This window comes from Ornithorhynchus anatinus, chromosome 11 (assembly GCF_004115215.2).
Source record: "Ornithorhynchus anatinus isolate Pmale09 chromosome 11, mOrnAna1.pri.v4, whole genome shotgun sequence".
Lineage (NCBI taxonomy): Eukaryota > Metazoa > Chordata > Mammalia > Monotremata > Ornithorhynchidae > Ornithorhynchus > Ornithorhynchus anatinus.
The window spans coordinates 58,187,213-58,201,897 of NC_041738.1; the positions used below are offsets into that span (position 1 = coordinate 58,187,213).

At 47.3% G+C, this 14,685-nt stretch overlaps 1 non-coding gene across 1 annotated transcript; it reads right to left on the minus strand.

Moving 5' to 3' along the window:
- Nucleotides 1-1,250: 1,250 nt before the first annotated feature.
- LOC114815272 lies at nt 1,251-1,388 on the minus strand. Its single transcript, XR_003763036.1, has one exon. It is a non-coding gene; the product is annotated as a small nucleolar RNA SNORA7 (small nucleolar RNA).
- Between the last annotated feature and the right edge of the window lie 13,297 nt (nt 1,389-14,685).

The following is a 14,685-nucleotide window of genomic DNA, read 5'->3' on the forward strand; positions in this document are numbered from 1 at the left end:
TACTATTGTGGTATTCGTTAAGGGCTTACTATGTGCCAAGCATTGTTCTAAGCACTGGAGTAGATAGAAGGTAATCAGGTTGTCCCATGTGGGGCTCACAATCTTAATCCTCATTTTACAGATGAAGTAACAGGCACAGAGAAGTTAAATGGTTTGCCCAAGGTCACACAGCTGACAAGTGGAGGAGAGGGATTAGAACCCAGGTCCTCTGACTCCCAAGCCCATGCTCTTGCCACTAAGCCATGCTGCTTCTCTGTTACGCCGATTCTGCCCTTGAGGAGCTTCAATCCAGTGGGAGAGTCTACAAAAATATTTAGGACATGTTTCCACTCCTCAAGAAATTCCGTGGATCCACCTCCGCATCAAATAAAAACACCTCACCATTGGCTTCAGAGCAGTCTATCACCTTACCCCCTCTTAACTCACCTCGCTCCTCTCCTACTTCAACCCAGCCTGCACATTTTGCTCCTCAAATGCTAACCTCTTCACTGTGCCTCTGCCATCTATCTCAGTGCTGATCCCTCACCCACATCCTGCCCCTGACCTGGAACGCCCTCCCTCCTCAAATCCAACTGACAGTTACTCTCCACCACTTGAATGCCTTACTGAAGGCCCATCTCCTCCAAGAGGCTTTCCCTGATTTAGCCCTCTTTTCCTCTTCTCCCACTCCCCTCTACTTTGCCCTGATTTGCTCCCTTCATTCATTCCCCCTCCCAGCCCCAATTTATCTTCATATCTGTAATTTATGTATTTATATTAATAGCTGTCTCCCCCTCTAGACCATAAACTCGTTGTGGGCAGGGAACGTTCCTGCTTAATGTTGTATTGTACGCTCCCAGACGCTTAGCACAGTGTTCTGCACACAGCACTCAATAAAGACGATTGAATGAATTAATGAAAACTAAAATAAATTACAGAACCCAGCCAGGGTTCAAGCCGAATTTCTCTCTTCAATTCCTAAGGGAAGAGGGCACCTGATTAGGGTCCCAGGGGAAAATTGGGGGTTCCATTTCTCATCCTCTTGTCTTGTTTTATGCCGTTGAGTTATTTCTGACCCATAGCGACACCACTGACACATGTCTCCCAAAATGCCCCGCTCTCCATCTGCAATCGTTCTGGTAGTGGATCCATGGAGTTTGCTTGGTAAAAATCCAGAAGTGGTTTACCATCGCCTCCTTCCGCATAGTAAACTCAAGTCTCCGCTCTTGACTCTCTCCCATGCTGTTGCTGCACAGCACAGGGGAATTTTGACTTGTAGCAGGTTGCCTTCCACTCTCTAACCACTGGCTAAGCTAGGAATGGAATGGGTAGGCCTCTGCTTGACTCTCCCTCCCATAGCCGAGTCTGGTAAAATACTGGAAACTCTCCAGGTGCCACCCTGAGAGGGGACTCATTCTCTTAGTGGTGAATAACCCAGAAAGGGAGGGCCCACTATCCCCTTTGAAGATCTCTGGGTTCCTAGAACACGATAACCACCCATATCTTCTGCTGAAGGGTCACAGCTCCTAGTCTGGCTGTTACTCGGGCTGGGAGGAGGGGCAACTACAAGAAGTTTCAGTAGCTCAGGACTGGCTCGACAGTGTCCCAGAGCAGCATTTCCCGGAGAGCGGGGGCATTCACAATGGAACACCAGGAGTAAGCACCACCACAAGGTCAAGAGGTCGAGATAAACCGAGTGTCCCTCATCCCCAGCGACCCAGCCCGGAGAGAAACCAGGCGAGAGGCAGAGACCCTTCATCTCCGCCAAACGATCTCCTATCTCCACTGCAACAGCTTGAGCCTGAGACAGGGGATTAGAGAATCCACTTCTGTGGCCTCTCAGAGGGGCAGAGACTACTAAGGCCAGGACGGATGCTTCCCTGTTGGGAAAAAACAGCCACAAGCAGAGGCTATCTTTCATCCCACAACCCCCTTTCACCTGGAACTAAACACTGGAGAAGGGGACTTTGCTAGATCATCTCATGGCTGGGAACAGTGAATAATGATGATGATGATAACTGTAGTATTTGTTAAGCGCTTACTCTGTGTCGGGCACAGTACTAAGCACTGGGGTGGATAGAAGCAAATCAGGTGGGACATAGTCCCTGTCCCATGTGGGGCTCACAGTCTCAATGTCTATTTTAAAGATGGGGTAACTGAGGCACAGAGAAGCAAAGTGACTTGCCCAAGACAACACAGCAGACAAGTGGCCGAACGGGGATTAGAACCCATGACCTTCTGGATCCCAGGGCCCGGCTCTAGCCACTACATCAGGCTGCTTCCCAGGGTCCCTTCTGTGACCCTTCAGCAGAAAGTTTGAGTGGTTATTATCATTATTAATAATAATAACCTGATTATCACGTATCTACTCCAGCACTTAGAAGAGTGTTTGAAACAGCAAATGCTTAACAAATATCATCATTTTTTAAATTATTGCTATTATTAATAATAATAGAAAAATGGTGGTAATTGGTAAGTACTTACTTGGTGTCAAGTACTGTACTAGGCACTGGGAAAGTTACAAGATAATCAGGTCAGACAAGCCCCCATTTGATCCAGCTCCCACAGTCTAATGGTGGGGAAAATAGATATTTTAAACACCATTTTGGCAGAGTGGGGATTAGAATTTAGGTCCTCTGACTCCCAGGCCTGGGTTCTTTCCACTAGGCCATGCTGTCCCTAGTCAGCGCTCAATAAATACCATTATCATTCAGATGGTTGCTGGAGAAAAACAAATGTGAGATTCAAGCAGCCTGCCTTTGGCCCTTTTCGTTCCTCCAAATTCCAAGACTTTACAAATTCCATCGGTGTCACTACCTCTCATTCCTAGAAGGTTGATCAGAACTGTATTTTCCCGCTCAGCAGGAGAAACTGAGTGTTTTCCCATCAATTCTTGCCTCTGTTCTGTCCAGAGTCCCGACACCAGCCGGGGTACCGTCTTCCCACCAGGACTCACCGGGGCTGTGATGGTCTCTGAGGTGAGGCAGGGGGAAGAGAGGCAGCTAGGAGGAGAGATGGGATGTCAGCTGCTTGGGAGCATGGGTTAGCGGAGATCAGATTTTTTAATGAACCTGAAGAAGGTTGACTTGAAAGAGAGGTCAAGGTTCGTGGAAGGGTGAGTATAATATGAATTTGGATTATTAAATCTTAGTGGCAAAAACACCACAGCGTTTCATCCCTGAGGGAGCTTGGATGTGGCTTAACCTGCCCCTGGCCTCAGCTTTGCTCTGACGTCTGTTGTGGCTTTGAAACCTCCCTCTCTTCCTCCATCCATTCCTTCCCCCATTCTTCCCTCCCTCCCTCCCCTCATATTTCTCCCTCTTCCCTCCTCCTTCATTTCTTCCCTCCTTCTTTCCCTCTATCTTTCCTTCTGTCCCTACCTCTCTCTCCTTTCCTCTGTTCCTCATCCTTCCCTCTTTCTCTCCATCTCTCCCGCCATCCCTCTCTCTTTCTCTCTCCATTCCTCCTTCCACCCTCATTCAATTCATTCATTCAATAGTATTTATTGAGCGCTTACTATGTGCAGAGCACTGTACTAAGCACTTGGGATGAACAAGTCGGCAACAGATAGAGACAGTCCCTGCCGTTTGACGGGCTTACGGTCTAATCAGGGGAGACGGACAGACGAGAACAATGGCAATAAATAGAGTCAAGGGGAAGAACATCTCGTAAAAACAATGGCAACTAAATAGAATCAAGGCGATGTACAATTCATTAACAAAATAAATAGGGTAACGAAAATATATACAGTTGAGCGGAGGAGTACAGTGCTGTGGGGATGGGAAGGGAGAGGTGGAGGAGCAGAGGGAAAAGGGGAAAAAGAGGGTTTAGCTGCAGAGAGGTAAAGGGGGGTTGGCAGAGGGAGTAGAGGGAGAAGAGGAGCTCAGTCTGGGAACGCCTCTTGGAGGAGGTGAGTTTTACCCTCCCTCTCTCTCCTCTCGTATTTCCGGGCCACCTTCCTACCCTCCCTCCCAGGTCTAGGCTAGATGACCATTCTGGGGACTCATTGTCTTTTTCACACTCAGGATAAGGGATAAGATTTGTGGGATTGCAATTCCCAGGAAATAATTGATAATAATTATAATACTTGTGGTATTTATTAAGTGCTTGCTATGTGCCAAGCACTATATTAAGCTCTGGGGTAAGTACAAGATAATCAGATCCCACATGGGGTTCACTTCCTAAATAAGAGGGAGGACAGGTATTGAATCCCCATCTTGCGGATGAGGGAACCTTAATCCAGGGAAGTTAAGTGATTTGCCAAAGGTCACACAACAGGTAAATGGTGGAGCTGGGATGAGAACGTAGGTCCTCTGACTTCCAGGCCTAGAGAGTCAGGCCTTGAGAAGCAGCATGGCCTAGGGGATAGAGCACAGGTCCGGGAGTCAGAAGGTCATGGGTTCTAATTCCAGTTCTGCCACTTGTCTGCTGTGTGACCTTAGGCAAGTCACTTTACTTCTCTGGGCCTCAGTTACCTCATCGGTAAAATGGGGATTGAAACTGTGAGCCCCAAGTGGGACACTGACTGTGTCCAACCCATTTTGGTTGTATACAATGCTTGACGCACAGTAAGTGCTTAACAAATACCATAATTATTATTATGATTATTTTGTCCATTAGGCCACATTGCTTCCTAATTGATGTTGGACTTCGCAGCTCCGATCAGTCAATAAATCAATAGTATTTATTGAGCTTTTACTGTGTGCAGAGCACTATACTAAGCGCTTGGGAGAATACAATATAACCGAGTTGGTAGACATGTTTCCCTCCCATACCGACCTTACAGTCCATAGGGGGAGGTCTGCCCCTCCATTCCTCCAAGAATTTGTTGGAGAAGGAATTCTGGGCCAGAGAGCCATGGGGATGCCCCAGTTTGGCCCTGCTCAGGGCCTTTTTGAGATTTATCTCCATTTTTTCCCCCAGATAGCTGATCTACACGGTTCATCCTTCCCCACCTGCGTGGTTCCAGGACCGGTGTGCTGCCGGAGGCTGAAGCCAGCCCACCATGCAAATTCAGGTCCCCTGGGGCCCTGGGACCTAAAAGAAATGAGACCGCATCCTAAAAGAAATTGGGCAAAGAGCCAAGCAGAAATTGCTTGACTTCAACCCCTCTATGATCTTCCGCTTTGGATTATGTAGGAATTTGCTTCTGAGGAAGAATTCCGACCCTGATGGTTTTAGCCCAGGGAGAAGGGGAGCAGAGGCAATCTATCAGTCAATCAGTGGTATTAATTGAGGGTTTACTATGTGAAGAGCAATAAACTAAGCACTTGGAAGAGTAAAATACCACAGAATTAGCAGATACGTTCCCTGTCCATAACGAGTTTACAGTCTAGAGTCAAGGCAGGGAGTGGGTGCGGCTGGCTCTGGAGAGTGTGGGCTGGGGAAGTTTGACTGCTTAAGCCTTTGACTTCTCTCTCTGCTGAGGCTCTAAATGTTCCTCCCAAGCAAAACAAGAAGCAGCAAGTCCTACTGATCGAGCACGGGCCTGAGAGTCAGAAGGTCATGGGTTCTAATCCCAGCTCCACCATTTGTCTCCTGGGTGACCTTGGGCAAGTTACTTCACTTCTCTGGGCCTCAGTAACCTCATCTGTAAAATGAGGATTGAGACCGTGAGCTCTATGTGGGACAGGGACTGTGTCCAACCTGATAAGCTTGTATCTACCCCATGCTTAGTAAAGTGCCTAGCACATAGAAAGCCCTTAAAAAATACCACTATTGTTATTTTAGTATTATTTCTAACTCCTCAAGGGGAGGGAACTCTGGAGAGGGAGAGCAAGAGGCATGGGCAGTGGGAACCAGAGGAGGGCAGGAACCAGAAAATGTCAGAAGACTGCAATTAATAATAATAATTATTATTATGTCATTTGTTAAGCCTTTACTAAGTGCCAGGCACTGTACTAAACACTGGGGTGCAAACAAGCAATCAGGGTGGGACCAGTGTTTATCCCCCATAGGCCTCACAGTTTCAATCCCCATTTTACAGTTGAGGTAACTGAGGCCCAGTGAAATGAAGTGACTTGTCCAAGATCACAGAGCAAACAAGTGGCAGAGCCAGGATTAGAACCCATGATCTTCTGACTCCCAGGCCCGGAGTTTATCCACCACACTTTGATGCTTCTCAGCAAGGCCCAAGCTCTCCCAATTCCCCTATAAAAGGTTTCTGGGACTGCTCCTACCCAGGCACGGCCAATGCGCTAAATCTACTTTCCATCTCTCTTTGCCACTCGATTGGAGGACATGTGGTTACTGGCCAAGGCTGCTGGCTTGTCTCCCTGTTAGATTATAAATCCCTCGAGGGCAGGGATAATGTCTACTTACTCTCTATCATACTCTCCCAAGCACTTAGTATTACAGTGCTCTGCACAGAGTAAGTGCTCAATAAACACAATTGATTGATTGATTGATTTGGATGTGTGTTGAAATCTGGGAGTTACTCAGCAGGCTCTTGAGAAGTCCAAAAAAAGCACCTGGCACTCACTGGAAGAAAACCCTCTAACAAAAGATAAGTAAGAAAAAGATCCCAAATGAAAGAGAAAGAAAGCCTAGCTCCCCATTCCCCGATTCTATCAGTTTGAGGCTAGCAGAAGCTCAAAGCTCCTTGAGTTAGTCCAGAGGAGGGCAGAGGGCTGCGATCTGTAAATATGTTGGAAATGTTATCTGTTCTTTCTCCAACATGTCTCTCCACTCAGGTATTTGCTCTCTGATAGCCTTTTGGTCCGGTGGTGCTGGAAGCTTCAGGCCTCGTATTCGACACTGATAAGATCCTGGAAAAGCTCCCAGCTCCTGGGAGCTTTGTGAAAAACAAAGAGAGCGGGGCTAGACTCCTGGATGGGTTTTTGGCCTTCAGCCCAGTGGCTGGCTCTCTCCCTCACCTTCTCCCAAGCCAGCCCAAAGCAGGCTCCAAGGATCCCGGTAAGCCAGAGGTGACGGGAGCCTTCCTTCTCATCCCAGGGATTTGGGCAAGCACTGAAAGGGATTCCTTTATCTGAGAGCCGGGGCAGCCTCTGGATCAAGGAGATTTTTCTTGATGCTTCTGGTAACCTCTGCATGTTCTCGATTTACTGCCTTTCCCTGGGATATTAGGCAATGCCCTTATCAGGAGCCCCTTCAGACTTTCCAGATGAATAGCATAGTTGGTGCATTTTAAAATAAACAGCGAGCGCACCGTGGAATGTGGCTTCTTTCAGGCTAAAGTAACATTTGCATAAAGCAGAAGGGAGATGCCAAGAACGGAGTGATATACTGCCCTTGATCTGCCTCTGCGGCTCCCCCCACACACACCCGACGTTAATTCCCCTGTCACGGCTGCTCTGCAGCTCTCCAGAAGTTGCGGTGAGTTATACGACGGAGGGGTTGATAGCAGGCTCTAGGATTTCTGCCTTCCATCTGTGCTCACTCCCAGTGTTGAGGACCAGGGAACACAGGTGGAGAGCCCCGGGCCTTCTGACTTTTGATCTGTTACTTCCCGGCCCCATCAAAGCTCCAACTCACCTGTCAGCCACATTGGGGGCAGGATTCCCTCCAGGAAAAGGAGGGGATAGATTGGCTGGATGATTTCGGTTTGACCCCCTCTCCCTGAAACCATCAGATCTGAATCTTTTCTGGCACTGAGGTGCTTCTGACTTAGTGAAGTCTTTTGATGATAATTGTGGTATTCGTTAAGCGCTTACTATGTGCCGGGCACTGTACTAAGCGCCAGAGTAGATACGAGCAAATCAGGTTTGACACAAGACTCATGTGGGGCTCACAGCCTCGATCCCCATTTTGCACATGAGGGGACTGAGGCACAGAGAAGTGAAGTAACTTTTCTAAGGTCTCACAGCGGACAAGTGCTGGAGCCAGGATTAGAACCCATGCTTTCTTGACTTTTTACTTGGGGATGGCAATCAGGCTCTATAGGTTGGAGAGGTTTCATGACCCGAACAGATCCATGACCGGACTTTGTAGGAAAATTCTGCCTCTTCCCAATCTTGTCTTTTTCCAGATTTGGACACGATGGTCCTGGGGGTGGTGATTGAGTGGGGAGGGCTCTTCCAAAAGTAAAATTATCTTGGTGCAGCAAACATTTGATCTTGGAGGTTCCTCAACTATTCCATAGGTCAATCCTGCAGTCTCTGATTTGATATTTTCAATTTGGACTATCACACTTGAAATTCTCAGACTCTAAGGTGCATCACCTACTCCAAGTGACCTCCTTGCCCATGGTCCTATGGACTATACACAGTTGTCCATCAGATTCAAAGACATGAATAATAATGTTGGTATTTGTTAAGCGCTTATTATGTGCAGAGCTCTGTTCTAAGCGCTGGGGGAGATACAGGGTCATCAGGTTGTCCCATGTGAGGCTCACAGTTAATCCCCATTTTACAGATGAGGGAACTGAGGCGCAGAGAAGTGAAGTGACTTGCCCACCATCACACAGCTGACAAGTGGCAGAGCAGGATTCGAACCCATGACCTCTGACTCCCAAGCCCAGGCTCTTTCCACTGAGCCACGCTGCTTCGTGTGATTGCATGTGTAACCAACAGGGTATCAAAAAGGTCGGCCATTGTTGTGTGGTTCTTCTTCATATTTGTGACATCTAGAGTTGTTTTAATAACAATAATTATGGTACTTGTTAAGCCCTCACTATGTGCCAAGCACTGTTCTAAGCACTGAGGTAGATACAAGTGGATCAGGTTTGGACAGAGTCCCTGTTCCACCTGGTGCTCACACTTTTAATCCCCATTTTCCAGATGAGGTAAGTGAGGCCCAGAGAAGTGAAGTGACTTGCCCATGGTCACACAGCAGACACGCAGCGGAGCCGGGATTAGAACCCAGGCCCACGCTCTATCCACTAAGCCAGGCCGCTTCTCTCTTTTACCTTCTCGATTAGGTGGTCTGACATCATATACCACCTGGGAATTGGAGATTTACGATTCCACTGAGTAATTAGGAACACATCCACGCTGCAACGAGATACGGGGACATCTTCCTCACAAAAACCACCTCAACTGATAAATGTGAAATAGATCCCCGGCATTCACTTCGCTTAATCCCCCACGACGTGGAAGATTCTAATCGTGATTTAACAGGGATAATTCAGGTCCTGGCTTCAGGCATGTTTTCAGGTTGTGTCCTGGGGGGGACCGGCTTCCAGAAAGGCTGCAGGTTCAGGTCTCGTGAACTGAATGTATGTCGGCTCAGCAAGTGTTTGCTTAATGTATCATGGGAGATTAATGCTGGGCCGCATCTATCACTGTTGGAGCTGATTAGCTTTTTTTGTGGATTACAACAGCTCTGAGTGATGGGGTCTCAGATCTGGGTGGCTCTGTATATTGATACTCTTTACACCACGGAGGTGGGTTTTTCATCTCTTAACCCTCTCTCACCCCTGCTGCTCCCTCCCCACCCTCCATCTCCTGAGGAGAGGGTTTCCCTTTTTTCCAACGACCTGGATCTCTCTAGGGACCCCCCGCCCCCAATTCCTCCCTGCCCTTAAATCCCATCCTGGGCTGGTATTGCTTATGGTGGAGATGGGTAGTCTAGTGGATAGAGCTCAGATCTGGGAGTCAGAGGACCTGGAATCATGTGAAGCAACATGGCTCAGTGGCAAGACCACAGCTTTGGGAGTCAGAGGTTTTGGGTTCTAACCTCGGCTCCGCTTCTGGTCCGCTGTGGTCACTTAACTTCTCTGTGCCTCAGTTACCTCATCTGTAAAATGGAGATTAAAAGTGTGAGCCCCACACGGGACAACCTGATTAACCTGTATCTACCCCAGCACTTAGAATAGTGCTTGGCACATAGTAAATGTTTAACAGATGTCATAATTATTAATATCGTTATTATTATTACCTCCCTCCAAGACTGTGAGACTCATGTGAAAGGGACTGTGTCTGACCTGGTTATCTCGTCTCTAACACAGGGCTTAGTATAGTGCTTGGAACATCGCAAGCCCTTAGCAAATACTAAAGTCATTATTATTAAGAATCAGTCAATCGTCATATTTATTCATACATTCAACCAGATTTATTGAGTGCTTACTGTGTGCAGAGCACTGTACTAAGCACTTGGGAAGTACAATACAACAATAAGCAAGCTCACTCCCTGCCCACAACCAGCTAACAGTCTAGAGAGAGAGAGACAAACATTAATATCAATAAATACATAAATGACAGATATATACATAAGTGCTGTGGGTCTGCGAGGGGAGATAAATAAAGGGAGCAAGTCAGGTAGAAGAGGTTTAGTCTGGGAAGGCCTCTTGGAGGAGATGTGCCTTCAATAAGGCTTTGAAGAGGGGGGAGAGTCATTGTCTGTCAGATTTGAGGAGGGAGGGCATTTCAGGCCAGTGGCAGGATGTGGGTGAGGGGTCGGCAGCGAGGTAGATGGGATCGAGGAACAGTTAGAAGGTTAGCATTAGTGGAGCGAGATGTGCGGGCTGCGTTGTAGTAGGGGAGTAGAGAGGTGAGGTAGGAAGGGGCAAGGTGATTGACTGCTTTGAAACGAATGAAGAAGAGTTTTTGTTTGATGTGGAGGTGGATGAGCAGCCACTGGAGTTTCTTGAGGAATGGGGAAAGGTGTCCTGAATGCTTTTGTAGAAAAATGATCCGGTCAACAGAATGAAGTATGGACTGGAGTGGGGAGAGATAGGAGCGCTTACTGTGTTCAGGGAACTTTACTGAGTGCTTGGGAGAGTACTATATATCATGAGGTGTTCATATTTCTTCCCAGACATATTCTGAGCCCCATTTCCCTTTCTGGGGGAAATAGAGACCCTAGACTCTAACTAGCTGGATTTGGAGGGAGGGGAGAGAAGGGGCAGAGGCTGTGGCAGGAGAGGGCCTAGGAAGAGGCTTTAGGGAGAGCTGATCCAAGGATCAGAAGATCAGCCCCTGAAATTAGCGCTGAAGCTGGACCCTGGAAACCAGGGGGACACTGGCGAGTAGCAGCATGGTGTGGTGGATAGACCACGGACCTGGGAGTCAGAAGGTCATGGGTTCTAATCCCGGCTCTGCCACTTGTCTGCTGGGTGACCTTGGGCAAATCATTTCATTTCTCCGTGCCTCAGTCACCTCCTCTGTAAAATGGGGATTAAGACTGTGAGTCTCATGTGGGACATGGATTGGGTCCAACCTGTCTTGTGTCTACCCTAGAGCTCAGAACAGTGCCTGGCATGCAGTAAGTGATTAACAAATGCCATTAGAATGGAAATGTCATAGAAGGCCATATAAAACCATAAAGATCAATGCATTGTATTTACTGGGCATCTACTGTGGGCAGAGAACAGTCATAACCCCTTAGGAGATTTCACTAGTTAGAAGATTCATTCGATCATATTTATTGAGTGCTTACTGTATGCAGAGCACTATACTAAGCACTTAGTAGAAGAGGTGATCGCTGCCCTCAAGGATCTTACGTTTTAGCAGGATCACTAAAATGTGATTGCATCCCACCCCCTCATCCATCGCAGCTTAACTGGCGTCCGCTCTGAGAGGCCAGGGACTAAGTCAACTGGACTGGCTTCTTCCAGAAAGTGGGAGCTTGTGAGAGCATGGGGCTAAGGAAGATTCGGTACCCCTGCGGGACTGCAGGAACCCCCACAGTGATGCCATTTTGACACCCAAAGGAAAGAGGATCCTGTGACCTTTACAGAATAATAATGATGGTATTTGTTAAGGGCTTACTACGTGCCAGCGAGCACACAGTGGAAAAGAGGGTAAGCCCCATGTGAGCAGGGATTGTCTCTCTTTATTGTTGAATTGAACTTTCCAAGCGCTTAGTAGAGTGCTCTGCACACAGTAAGCACTCAATAAATACGATTTAAAAAATGAATGAATGAATGAAAGGGGTTAGGAGAGTAAGCCCCAAATGCTGTGTCCGCATTCAACTAGAATAATAATAATAATGATGGCATTTGTTAAACGCTTCCTATGTGCCAGGCACTGTACTAAGCTCCGGGGTGGATACAAGTAAATTGGGTTGGACACAGTTCCTGTCCCACATGGGGCTCACAGTTTTGATCCCCATTTTACAGATGAGGTAACTGAGGCCCAGAGGAGTGAAGTGACTGACGGAGCCAAGATTAGAACCCACAGCCTTCTGACTCCCAGGCCAGTGCTCTATCCATTAGGCCACGCTGCTCTGGAATGCTTAGGGAGAGGGCTGGGGAATGTAGAGACACTTGTTTCCCTATAATATTAATAATAATAACTGTGGTATTCGTTAAGTGCTTACTATGTCCCAGGCACTCTTAATAAGTGCTGGGGTAGACACAAGACAGGTTGGACACAGCCAATGTCCCACATTAGGTTCACAGTCTTAATCCCCATTTTATAGATGAAGTGACTGAGGTACAGGGAAGTTAAGTGACTTGCCCAAAGTCACACAGCAGACGAGTGGCTAAGCTCGGATTAGAATCCCTGACCTCCTGACCCCTAGGCCCATGTTCTACCCACTACACCATGCTGTTTCTTTATAGAGTGGGAAGCTATGTCCAGGAATTGGGAGTCTGAAGCATTTACCTAGAAATTGGGGGAGGGAAACTGGAGAGGAGAAGAAATGAAGGAGCCTTTCAAGGGGATTCAAGACAAGAATCTAAGTTATGTTTAAGCGGCTGAGCAAACATTTGGAGAGCTTCAAGGCTCTCCACCAGCTGTCTCTCTCTTTCCTACCTGATCTCTATGTTGCACTCTAGGCTCCTCCCAAGCTGCCTTCCTTTCTCCGTCAAATTCACCAGTCCACAATCAATAAATCAGTGGTTGAGCATTTACTGGGTGCAGAGCACTGTACTAAGCGCTTGGGAGAGTACAATAAAAGAGAGCTGCTAGACACATTCCCTGACCACAAAGAACTTAGAGTCTAGAGGGGGAAACAGATATATGAATGAATAAATTATTGATATGTCCATAAGTGGCATGGGGCTGAGGGTGGAATGAATATCAAGTGCTTAAAGGGGACAGATCCACATGCAGAGGAGATGCAGAAGGGAGAGGGAGATGGGAAAAGAGGACTTAATAGGAGAAAACACTGGTCTTCGTCATTTTCCAAGCCTTCTAAAAAGTCACCGCCTCCTAGAGCTATTCCCTGATTAATTCCCTCCTTGCTGATTAGTTCGCCTTATCAGCCACTCAAGTCCGTACGCGCATATTCATTCTTTATGTATTTAATTGCCTGTTTTATCTTATCATTTTCATCTTATAACTTAGTAGGTGCCCAAAACCGTGCCCTGGGGACACTCAGTTAATAGCTGATGATGATGATGGTGTTGGTTTATAATAATTATTATAATTATTATTGTTATAATTATCATTACTATGGTATTTGTTAATAATAATAATGGTATTTGCTAAGTGCTTACTATGTGCCAAGGAGTGTTCCACGTGCTGAATAATAGTGGTATTTGTTAAGCTCTCATTATGTGCCAAACACTGTTCTAAGCACTGGGGTAGATACAGGGTAATCAGGTTGTCCCACGTGGGGCTCACAGTCTTAATCCCCATTTTATAGATGAGGTAAATGAGGCACAGAGAAATTAAGTGACCTTTGACCTCTAACTCCCAAACCAGATTCTTTCCACTAGGCCAAGCTGCACACTTACCATTTGCCAAGAACTGTTCTAGGCGCTGAGGTAGATGCAAGGTAATCAGAGGAGCGAAGTATGTGGGCTGGGTTGTAGAAGGAGAGAAGCTAGGTGACTTAGGAAGGAGCGAGGTGTTGGAGAGCTTTAAAGCCAGTGGTGAGGAGTTTTTGTCTGACAAGGAGGTATATGGGCAACAATTGTTAGTACAGTGTTCTGTGCATAATAATGTTGGTATTTGTTGGTATTTGTTAAGCGCTTATTATGTGCCAAGCACTGTTCTAAGCGCTGGGGTAGACACAGGGGAATCAGAATGTCCCACGTGGGGCTCACAGCCTTAATCCCCATTTTACAGATGAGGTAACTGAGGCACAGAGAAGTGAAGTGACTTGCCCACAGTCACACAGTTGACAAGTGGCAGAGCCAGGATTCGAACTCATGACCTCTGACTCCAAAGCCCGTGCTCTTTCCACTGAGCCACGCTGCTTCTCTAAGCATAGTAAGCACTCAATAAATACAATTGAATGAATGGATGGATGAATGAGTGTAATAATAATGTTGGTATTTGTTAAGCGCTTACTATGTGCCGAGCACTGTTCTAAGCGCTGGGGTAGACACAGGGGAATCAGGTTGTCCCACGTGGGGCTCACAGTCTTAATCCCCATTTTACAGATGAGGTAACTGAGGCACCGAGAAGTTAAGTGACTTGCCCAAAGTCACACAGCTGACAAGTGGTAGAGCCGGGGTTCGAACCCATGACCTCTGACTCCAAAGCCCGTGCTCTTTCCAGTGAGCCACGCTGCTTCGTGTGTGCGAATGTGTGAATGTGGGTAAGTGTTGGGGGGAGTGACCTGTTCACCACAGAATCTTCTATTTCCTTGGAAATCCCCAGGATAAGGGGCCCCTAAATTAAGTTTCCAGCCCTCTGCCAGAAACCTGAAATGGAGGTACTTTCTCACTCCTCCATTCTTCTCCCAACCTCCATCACCTCCTCCCTGCTCCCCCAGTCTAGAATCATCAACCCGCTGGGCTGGGCATGGCAAAGAGAGAGATGGACAAGTATGTGAGAGTTGGGTTTGGAGGAGTGGGATCTCTCCAATCCAACAGGTGTAGGAAGAAGAGGGGAGGGAGAGAAGGAGAAGAGG